Source organism: Trichomycterus rosablanca, chromosome 1, assembly GCF_030014385.1.
Source record: "Trichomycterus rosablanca isolate fTriRos1 chromosome 1, fTriRos1.hap1, whole genome shotgun sequence".
Lineage (NCBI taxonomy): Eukaryota > Metazoa > Chordata > Actinopteri > Siluriformes > Trichomycteridae > Trichomycterus > Trichomycterus rosablanca.
In genome coordinates, this window is record NC_085988.1 from 57,997,876 (window position 1) to 58,008,336 (window position 10,461).

A 10,461-nucleotide genomic window follows, 5' to 3' on the forward strand; every position below is an offset into this window, starting at 1 on the left:
AGGTCCTAATATATCAAATGTCTCCCTAACTATCTGTGGGGGCATCACATTTACATTTACATTTACATTTTCAGCATTTAGCAGACGCTTTTATCCAAAGCGACTTACAGAATGAGCGGAACACGATGAGCAATTGAGGGTTAAGAGCCTTGCTCAGGGACCCAACAGTGGCAACTTGGTGGTGGCGAGGCTTGAACCGGCAACCTTCTGCTTACTAGTCCAGTACCTTAACCACTGAGCTATCACTGGCCTAAAACATCACATCAAGTGGGGAGGTTGTTGGCTTTGTTTTCAGCACCAAATCTGTTAATTCGGAGATTGAAACAGCCTCAAACTTTTCAAACACACCTGGGCACGGCGGTGGAAGTGGAGAATCTATACCCAAGTAAGTAATGCCAGACCTAATTGTTTCAGTTTTTTCCACAAAAAGTTTAAAAACTCTTCACATACTCTAGGAGAAGGAACATTTCCAACTTCGGGTGATGATTTAAGTAAAGAATTTATTGTACTGAACAGTACTTTAGGTCTGTTGTAATTTTTGGCAATTATGCTTGAAAAGTATGCCTCTCTAGCAGACTTAACAGCTAGCTGATAGTCTTCCAGGCAACCTTTAAAAATATCCAAACTTACTTGCAATCTGTCCTTTCTCCATTTCCGTTCCGCTCTTCTACAAGCCTGTCTAATTTCCTGTGTGGATGCATTTAACCAGGGCTGAACTTTTGGTTTTAAGCGTTTAAATTTCATAGGGGCAAGAGAATCCAGAACAGTTGAACAGTTATAATTAAAAAAGTAACTAACTCATCCACATTAGCATGAGTCTGACCATCGTTGGGCAATTTTAACATGTCAGAAAAGGCTCAAGAAGGGGGCGGAGTCGCTAGCCGATTCACCACCTGTAGCCCATGTCTCAGTTAAAAACAACAGGTCCAAACCATGAGAAGTGAAAAAGTCATTTAAAATAAACGTCTTATTATGGACAGAGCGTGCATTTATCAGTGCCATATGGACTAGTGATGGGAATTTCGGCTCCTTTTAGAGAGCCGGTTCTTTAGGCTCGGCTCACTAAAAAGAGCCGGCTCTTTCGGCTTCCAAGTGGCTCCTTAGATTTTTTTGTTGCTTAAATTAATTTATTACCAAATTACATGTAAAATGAATTACTAATGTAAAAAAAACCATTGTATTAAATGTTTATTATTTAAATTCCTTTATTTATATACTCAACATGGAACAGAGACCTCCAACAATAAATTGTAAAATACAAAAACAAAGACCCATCTCAATTAGACAAAAAGATCCGATTGTGTATATTATTTGTACATTTGCATCTAGAGTGGGACGGCATGGTGGCTAAGTGGGTAGCACTGTCGCCTGACGGCAAGAAGGTCCTGGGTTCGATCCCCAGGTGAAGAGCCTGGGTCCTTTCTGTGTGGAGTTTGCATGTCTTTCCCATGTCTGTGTGGGTTTCCTCCGGGTGCTCCGCCTCCGGGTGCTCCGGTTTCCTCCCACAGTCCAAAGACATGCAAGTGAGGTGAATGTTCCTGTCATGAATGTAACCAAAGTGTAAAACGTGACGTTAAAATCCTAATAAACAAACAAAAAAATAAACAAGCATCTAGAGTGAAACAACACAACATCAACGAAGCATCACTCACACTCAACAAAATATAAATGAAAATGTGCAAAACAAAAAGAAGATAGTTTAGTTAAGATTAGCATTCAGAAAAACCAAGGAGCTCATCTTTGATGGGTTGATCCTGTTTCTCTTTTCTGTTATGATCTGCCCTGTTAAAATAGATTCTCTCTGAGGGGACAGATACACAGTCTATGTGCCATCACATGTATAAGATGTGGGTAGACTGAACACTTGGTCTCCTACCAGTGGGCCTGCACTTCTCTGTAAAAGGGGCTCCTCGAGTCCAAACTTTACTATGTTTCCTCTCACTCATTTTCCTCACCTTTCCAGCGTGTAATGTCTGGCTGTGTAAGTTAATGTGTATTTTTTTTTTTATTAATGTGTATTGGAACTGTGAGAGACTGAGCACCTAAGCATTTCACTCACCTTTCACACCTGTGTTAATGTGACGTGACAATAATGTGATTTGATTTGATTTGTGTAAAGCGCTGAGTTCTCTCTCTCTCTCTCTCCCTCCTGTTCATGTGCACGCTGTCTGTGTGTGTGTGTAACCCCGCCCCTCCTGCTCAGTGTAAACACACAAACGCCACCACGCATCTTGACCAATCACGTGCGGCTTTGACAGAAAAAAAAAACGGAAAAAAACGAATCGGCTCCCAATCAGGAGCCGGATCCCGTCGTTCACTTTAAAGAGCCGGCTCTTAGAGCCGGATCGTTCGCGACCGACCCATCACTAATATGGACTGACACAGAATGAGACTGGGGTAACGGTGTGTATTTCAGTGCTCTGAGACTGACAGTGTGCGATTTCAGACGCAGCCCTCATGTCAGCATGGGCTACAACTACTAGATAAAAGCATACTTTGACAGAAAAATAAAAAAATCACCTAACTGTCCTCTTGTGGTCTCACTGTATCAAGAACAGGAATATAAAACCATTCAGAAAGGCTCAGATAGCACACAACTCTTAGCTAACTTAACTGGCAAATTTACAATTTGTATTTAAATGTAATGAGACTAAAAACGATTTATTCTGCTGAAATAAACTTCAATTAAACATCATATAACATTAATAAAACACAGTGATTAAGTGCATTTCATTTGTGAACAAGAAACTGAATCATTCGTAATTACTCACCCCTGACAGCAAATGTTTAGCCCCACTGTTGTGCAGTTTGCTAAGTGCGGCAGGGGTTGAAGAAATTTGTGGAAAAAAAACCTGAAAAAATGCAAACAATATACGATAACTTGTTTGATATCAACTTAAAGCACATCAATGTTTATGTTTGCTACAGTAAAAGAAACCATTTGATCCCTAAAAATGTTAAAAATCTCACCTTTGAAAATAGGACTGCTGCTCCTACATGTGGTGTGCTCTCCGTGCGCGCGCAAAATAGTGTTGAGTTCCAGCATAAAGTGATTAAAATCCACATATCATTCTGAGTACAATTTATCCATTTTCTACATCTTTCTGCGTCCAGATAAAAAATAATTATATACTACTCAATGGTTCACAGCTGATTTTATTTAACCAAAACTGTGTAAAATTTAACTGATAAACCATTTAAAATTGTTTAACTCAACTCAATTTAATTTCAAACTGTCTAAGGTTGTTTTTATTATGTTTAGGTTACTTATAATTATGTACTTAATATTAATTAATCCCAGTCCCACTTTTTACAGTCTATCTATCTATCTATCTATCTATCTATCTATCTATCTATCTATCTATCTATCTATCTATCTATCTATCTATCTTTCTAAAAAAACAAGTTTGGTGACAATAGCTGCACTTGGCTTCATGTAACAATGTATTGATTTCTGTTTTTGTGATTATGGTCATGGTTATACTTTATTAATTCCTTATCCCTGCCATTATAAAACACTATTAGCCATTACTGTAAAAATGAAACAAAAATAAATATATAGTAAGTTCATCTCATCCCCCAGTGTTCATGCTACATCTCTGCAAAATAATAACACTCAACAATTTCTATTCACCATATTCAGTGAAAACACTGATGCTTTTGACAAAGTTCTGTTTAGTAAGCTGGTGTAGACAGCTTAAATGATCTTTGTGCAAACTGCACCATAAATGATCACAGCGTCTTTTTTAAATAGTTTACTTCAACGCTGAAAACAAAGCAAAATAAGTTTGCATATGAACAGAAATGAAGCTACAAATCAAAAGTTTCTTTCATTTAGTTTAAACATTTGGAGGCACCGAAAACCACAGACAAAAGCAGAAGAATAAAAGATAATAAATGTATAATACATGAATATGAAAAATGTACTCAGCGGTCACTCAGACGGTGGCTCACTGTAACTCGAGTCACACCTCCAGCCACTGTGGAGACCCTACCTACCTACTGTAACGAACTGTGCTAGTTCCCCATTCCTATTCCTCTAAATCTCTTCTCTAAACCCCGTTTCTAGCACAGGTGTCTGCGGGACTGGAAGTGGGTGGAGAGCCGGGATTCGAACCCTCCACCACGACTACCGTCATTATTACAGGAGCAACGCTCTCACCATTGAGCTACCGGAGAGTACTGATTAGAATGCAGCGAAAACGCTTTTGTTCTTTTAGTGGAATATAAACCCCGCCCCCTGGGCTCTAATTGGCTGGTAGTTAATGTCTCCAGCCAGCCCACTGATTGGGCAGTGAAAAGATGTGTACATCGCTAAGGCAACAGCATCACGTGTTCAAACGCAAAGCACAGAGATGAATTACAAATGAGCAGTTTTAATTATTTTAATTAATTATAATAAAACCGTTTTTATTGTAATAATTTGTTTCCTATCATTATTATTGTTGTTGTCATTGTGATTGTTACTCTTGTGTTATTATTGAAATGTTATGTAGACCCACTCTTCACGATAAAATATGGGAAACTACTACTCAAATGAAGGTTTATTTAAATTCACATCTTATGGGAGTCAGCTATGTCGCCACCACCACTGATTGTTGGATAGTGAGCCACAGAAGAACATTGGAAAGAAGATCTGCTGCACTTTCCTACAAGAGGGTGAGGGGATCCCAAACCTTTGATGTTTCAGCAGGTGCCCTTAATGACGTTCACACACAGTTGGATCAAGATTATTCTGAAGGGCCCCAACAGATTACCTGGACACCTTCAGCATCTTGGAACAATTGATGGGAAGATAGGGAGCGAGATGGTTTTTTATATAGAATAAGAAAGTCTTTGGCAGTAATAATAATAGCAAACACTGTTTTCACGAGAAGAATGGTCCCGATGTAATCTCCACTCTCTCTGATGAGTATGATAGTTAGAAGAGTGATGGTTATGTTCGGGATCTGGTTACGTGGGTGGTTTCGCATCCAGTCAGTGTGATGAGTCCGTGGACAGCAGCAGTACATCACAGCTTTTGTGAACATGACTTTGTTAAAAACTGTTACAAAGGTAGTGATGAGTACAAACGAGACATGATTTGAAGATGTGACAGGTAATGGTTTCCTAAAAAAATGTTACAGAAGTTATAATTTGTAAAAAAAAATAATCATAATAAAAAATATATATATAAATAAAAAGTTTTTTTTATATATTTATTATGGCTCTACTATGACTAAACAATCAGCTCTGGTCATCAACAGAAATTGTCATCAATCTTTTTCATGTTTAAATAAGTTTGAACATGGCAGGAGACCAGCTTTACTATTAATCAGATTTACATTTTCAGCATTTAGCAGACGCTTTTATCCAAAGCGACTTACAGTTGAGACTGTATACACTGCAGGAAATTGAAGGTTGAGGGCCTTGCTTAAGTGCCCAACAGCAGCAAACTAGCAGATGTTGGGCTTGAACCAGCAACCTTTTGATTACTAGCTCTGTACCTTAACCATTGAGCCATCACTGCCTCAAATAAAATAAAGTAAAGCCATCACACTCAATAATATAATTCAGTCTTCATTAGATAGCGCTTTCTTTTGGTGCAACAGATTCAGAAAAAAGATTGGCATTGACACTGGAGCTGATGTACAATGAATAAAATTACGACGAAATCACATAAGTGCTAGCTAGCCCTCCCGGAACCCATACAGACTGCACTGCAGTGACTATTTTTTTTTTTTTTTTTAAATACCTTAATATAAGTATCTATCTATCTATCTATCTATCTATCTATCTATCTATCTATCTATCTATCTATCTATCTATCTATCTATCTATCTATCTATCTATCTATCTATCTATCTATCTATCTATCTATCTATCTATCTATCTATCTATCTATCTATCTATCAACCAACCAACCAACCAACCTACCTACCTACCTAGCTACCTACCTACCTACCTACCTACCTACCTACACTGTAAACAATGTGACTAAGGTTTACTTAAAAACAATTATGGCAACAAAGTGACACGTAATATAATTGAGTAGATTTTAATTTCTTAAGCTTTAAGTAAAATCTACTGAATAGGTTAACTAAAATTAGACAAAAAAATTAAGTAGATGTTAGTAAAAGAAACAGGTAAAATGTGTTGAATTCAGCAATAGAATGGCATGTTTGAGTTAATGTAGCTCAAAAATATTTAGTAAATAGAAATCAATTTTACAAGGAAAGTGTATAAACATTTAGTAAGATTCTGAGAAAAATTAATTTAGATGTACTCAAATATTTAGGAGGAATTAATTTAAATATACTAAATATCTAGAAAAACTGATCTATGTTTGATCATTTATATAGTAAAATTTGATTTATATTTACTAATATTCTGAGTTAAATGTAATTAAGTTTATTAAATGTCTGGATAAAGATGTTTTGGATTCATTAAATTAAATAATTATTTAAACTCAATTTAGCAAACTGTTACATAACTTTTAACCAAGTTTTAATTGGTATCACATGACTAAATGTTTTCACTAACTTTATACCCAATAATATCTCTTCTTTGTGGCAAGATTTATTTATTTTATAACAGATTGCCATGCATAAAACGAATCTTTTTCAAGTGACAATCTATTTGTCATCCATGTTAATAAAGGAAAGACTACATTTATGCTCTTTTGTGATAAAAAAAAAAAGACAGTAAAAAGTGCCAGAACTGCATGAAGAACCTCTGTCCATCAACTACTGGCATTACAGACACACTGGGGCATTTAATAACAACAATGACAAATGCAAAACTTTTTCTATTTTCATATGAACACTTTTATTAATTACATGCACCAACAAACATAACAATGTGTTCTTCTAAAAGACAAGTGCAACTACACTGATCAGTTACAACATTAAAACCACCTCCTTGTTTCTACACTCACTGTCCATTTTATCAGCTACACTTACCATATAGAAGCACTTTGTAGTTCTACAATTACTGACTGTAATCTATCCATTTGTCTACATGCTTTGTTAGCCCCCTTTCGCCCTGTTCTTCAAGGTTAGGACCCCCACAGGACCACCACAGAGCAGGTATTATTTAGGTGGTGGATCACTCTCAGCCCTGCAGTTACAATTACATGGTGGTGGTGTGTTAGTGTGTGTTGTGCTGGTATGAGTGGATCAGACACAGCAGCGCTGCTGGAGTTTTTAAATACTGTGTCCACTCACTGTCCACTCTATTAGACACTCCTACCTAGTTGGTCCACCTTGTAGATGTAAAGTCAGAGACGATCGCTCATCTATTGCTGCTGTTTGAGTTGGTCATCTTCTAGACCTTCATCAGTGGTCACAGGACGCTGCCCACGCTTCGCTGTTGGCTGGATATTTTTGGTTGGTGGACGATTCTCAGTCCAGCAGTGACAGTGAGGTGTTTAAAACATCCATCGGTGCTGCTGTGTCTGATCCACTCATACCAGCACAACACACACTAACACTAACACACCCTTGCAAAATTACCCAGAGCAGGAAGAAAACCAATGTTGTCAGATCCTGCTGACATTTAATTCTTGATTTTGTAGATTTTTATCCTTTCTTCAGCAATGTTCTGTGTCTCCATCATTGTCCTGAAACAGCAATAATAAAAACATTATGTAGGTTTGGACAATGAAACTGTTTGAACAAGAACATGTATATTTGCCGTACAAGCAAACAGTACAGGAATTACACAGAAAAAATAGTAGAAGTAGTGAAAGAGGTTTGGAACAATCTGGACTCTTCTTAGAGCTGGCTGCCCCATCAACCTAAGCAATCAGGGAGAAGGGTCTGATAATACAAGCAAGCAGACAATTTTTTTTAGCCTTTACCAGATCTGGCCTTCACACTTTATTTTAGCACAAGGCCTCAACATAACAATGTGAAAAAGGTAAAAGAGTTTGAAGACTTTCCAAATGTATTGTAGTTATGACTGATTTTGTAATTCAACCTTCCCATTAGGTAGGTTAAGGACTTTTTTAGCATGTGCTTCAACTTACATTGTACTCTTTTAAGAGGTGATCTATAGAATCCCCAAGATACACCATCAAACATTGAATGACAACTTCTCTTGACATGTCAATGCTAGTATTGCTTGAAGCCTGAAATTACAAAAAATAATAATTATCCATTGGCTCTGCATATCAACAACATATCAATAATGTAGCAGCATTGAAGCACCAGTAGATGATCAAGAGACTTTTAATTAACTGCATAAATATAATTCACTTTATTTGGAGTCCAAGTTTAGATCTGTAGATGTTCACCTGAGAAATCACTGATCCTGTAACAAGTCTGATATCACTGACTTAATGTCAACATGATGAAATTCAAGTAAATGGAAAATGAGGTATGGTGAATTATGTTCAAACTGTGCATCACCATATCTTAATTTTGTATATGAATAATATGCAATCAGTTGTTGCTTTAATTTCAAATTCAGGTTGAAAATCACCAAAAGATGTTTTCTAACAAATCTAAATTTGTAAACTAACTGTGTACAAACATTTACACATATAATGTACATGAAATCTCTATCTCTGCATATTTTGTAGTGTCTGATAAACTGAGATTTCACCTGAAAAGAAAAACATTTGCTTTAAATCAACCAGACAGCTTCATATTTTACACTCATAATACATTTGTAAAACCTAAACAAACTCTCAAATATTACATTTGCTTGTCCACATGTACAGAAAATCTGAGGACTACACAAAACAACATATTTTTAAACCGTCATTCAGGAAAATATTTCAACAATTTTGGAAAGCTCAGCAGACACATTACAGTCAGGGATATTAGTCAGCAACCCAAGCACCTATGCTGGCAACAAGCATATCAGCAAAATGTCAGTTGTTTTCCCTCCAAGACAAAAACAGCGTTTCCAAATCTTCATTTAAGGAGCTAAAACTATAACGCATTAGTGTGGATGTAACCTAACACTTCTCTGTCAGTTCACTGTCCGCACTTGTGCTCTAATTTACAGACTTTAAAGCAGCGTTTAAAAATACACACCCGTGTAATGCAGAGGTCTTCAATTCTAAAACTTGAATCCATATTCCAGTCCTGCAATTTGCACTTTTTTCAGTTTTCTGTTGGAGTATTCTTTCAAATATTAGTTGTAGCCCATGCTGACACGAACTAAGTGTGCTTAGTTTGCATACTCAAAATGGCTGCCTAAGCAAGCTGTCACTGGTACTTTGCGATAAATACTATGTATTCAGACACACTACCCTCTCTTACATACTGCTTTCATGTAATGTTTAGTATGGAAGTGTAAGTAAGTAAGTAAGTAGGTAAATTTTATTTATAAAGCACTCTTAAAACAACTTACGTTGACCAAAGTGCTGTACATCGAATAAGCATACATAACACAACATTATGTTAAAAAAGTAAGAACCAAATAAAAATACAGAGTAAGAGACAAAATAAAACAGATACAAATAGACTAAACAATTAAAATTAACACGGCTCCTCACTGTTCAAATGCCAGCTTATAAAGGTATGTTTTTAGGAGTGATTTAAAAACAGCGGCCGAAGGTGCTTGTCGAAAAGTAGGAGGTAGAGTGTTCCATAGCCTCGGAGCATAAACTGCAAATGCACGATCACCTTTTAGCTTCAAACGAGCCCTAGGAACAGTCAACAAGTTCTGAGTGGCTGATCTCAAAGATCGCTGTGCGGTTGCGGGAGAAAGCATACCACTGAGATAAGCCGGGGCTTGACCATTAAGCGCTTTAAAAACAAATAAAAGCTCTTGAAACTGAATCCTGTGCTGAACAGGCAGCCAATGTAGTGAGGCAAGGACTGGTGTAATATGGTTTCTTTTCTTGGTATTAGTCAGTAACCTTGCTGCTGCATTCTGGACTACCTGTAAGCGCCGCAACAGAGACTGATTAATCCCAATATACAGAGAATTACAGTAGTCAATTCTTGCAGAAATGAATGCATGAATAACTTTTTCCAAGTCAGAATAGCAGAGAAAAGGCTTAATCTTCGCAATATTTCTGAGCTGGAAGAAGCTCTTCCTTACCACAGAGTTGATTTGTTTATCAAATCGGAGGTCAGAGTCAAAGATAACACCAAGATTTCTCACAGATGTATTGACACATGTAGACAAGTGACCAAGGTTATTGGAGACACTATTGATGTGATGAGGACCCCCAAAAATGATAACCTCTGACTTGCTTTCATTCAGCTGAAGAAAATTGTCAGCCATCCACCTCTTCATGTCCTCAAGACAACTGCTAAGAGATGTTAACGAGCCATTGTCATTCGGTCTAATGGGAAGATAAATCTGTATGTCATCAGCATACAGGTGAAAGCTGACATTGTGCTTCCTAATTATTTGACCCAATGGCAGCATATAGAGAGAAAAAAGGAGGGGCCCTAGTATGGACCCTTGTGGAACACCACAAGAGACATCAGCAGAAGAAGAGAAATAGCTGCTAATATT

At 37.1% G+C, this 10,461-nt stretch overlaps 1 long non-coding RNA gene across 1 annotated transcript; it reads right to left on the bottom strand.

Annotated features, from left to right (window-relative positions):
* Nucleotides 1-6,782: 6,782 nt before the first annotated feature.
* On the bottom strand, nucleotides 6,783-9,108 carry LOC134323102 (uncharacterized). Its single transcript, XR_010014010.1, has 4 exons — nucleotides 9,024-9,108; nucleotides 8,009-8,110; nucleotides 7,494-7,600; nucleotides 6,783-7,098 (listed from the first exon to the last, which is right to left on the bottom strand). It is a non-coding gene; the product is annotated as an uncharacterized LOC134323102 (long non-coding RNA).
* Between the last annotated feature and the right edge of the window lie 1,353 nt (nucleotides 9,109-10,461).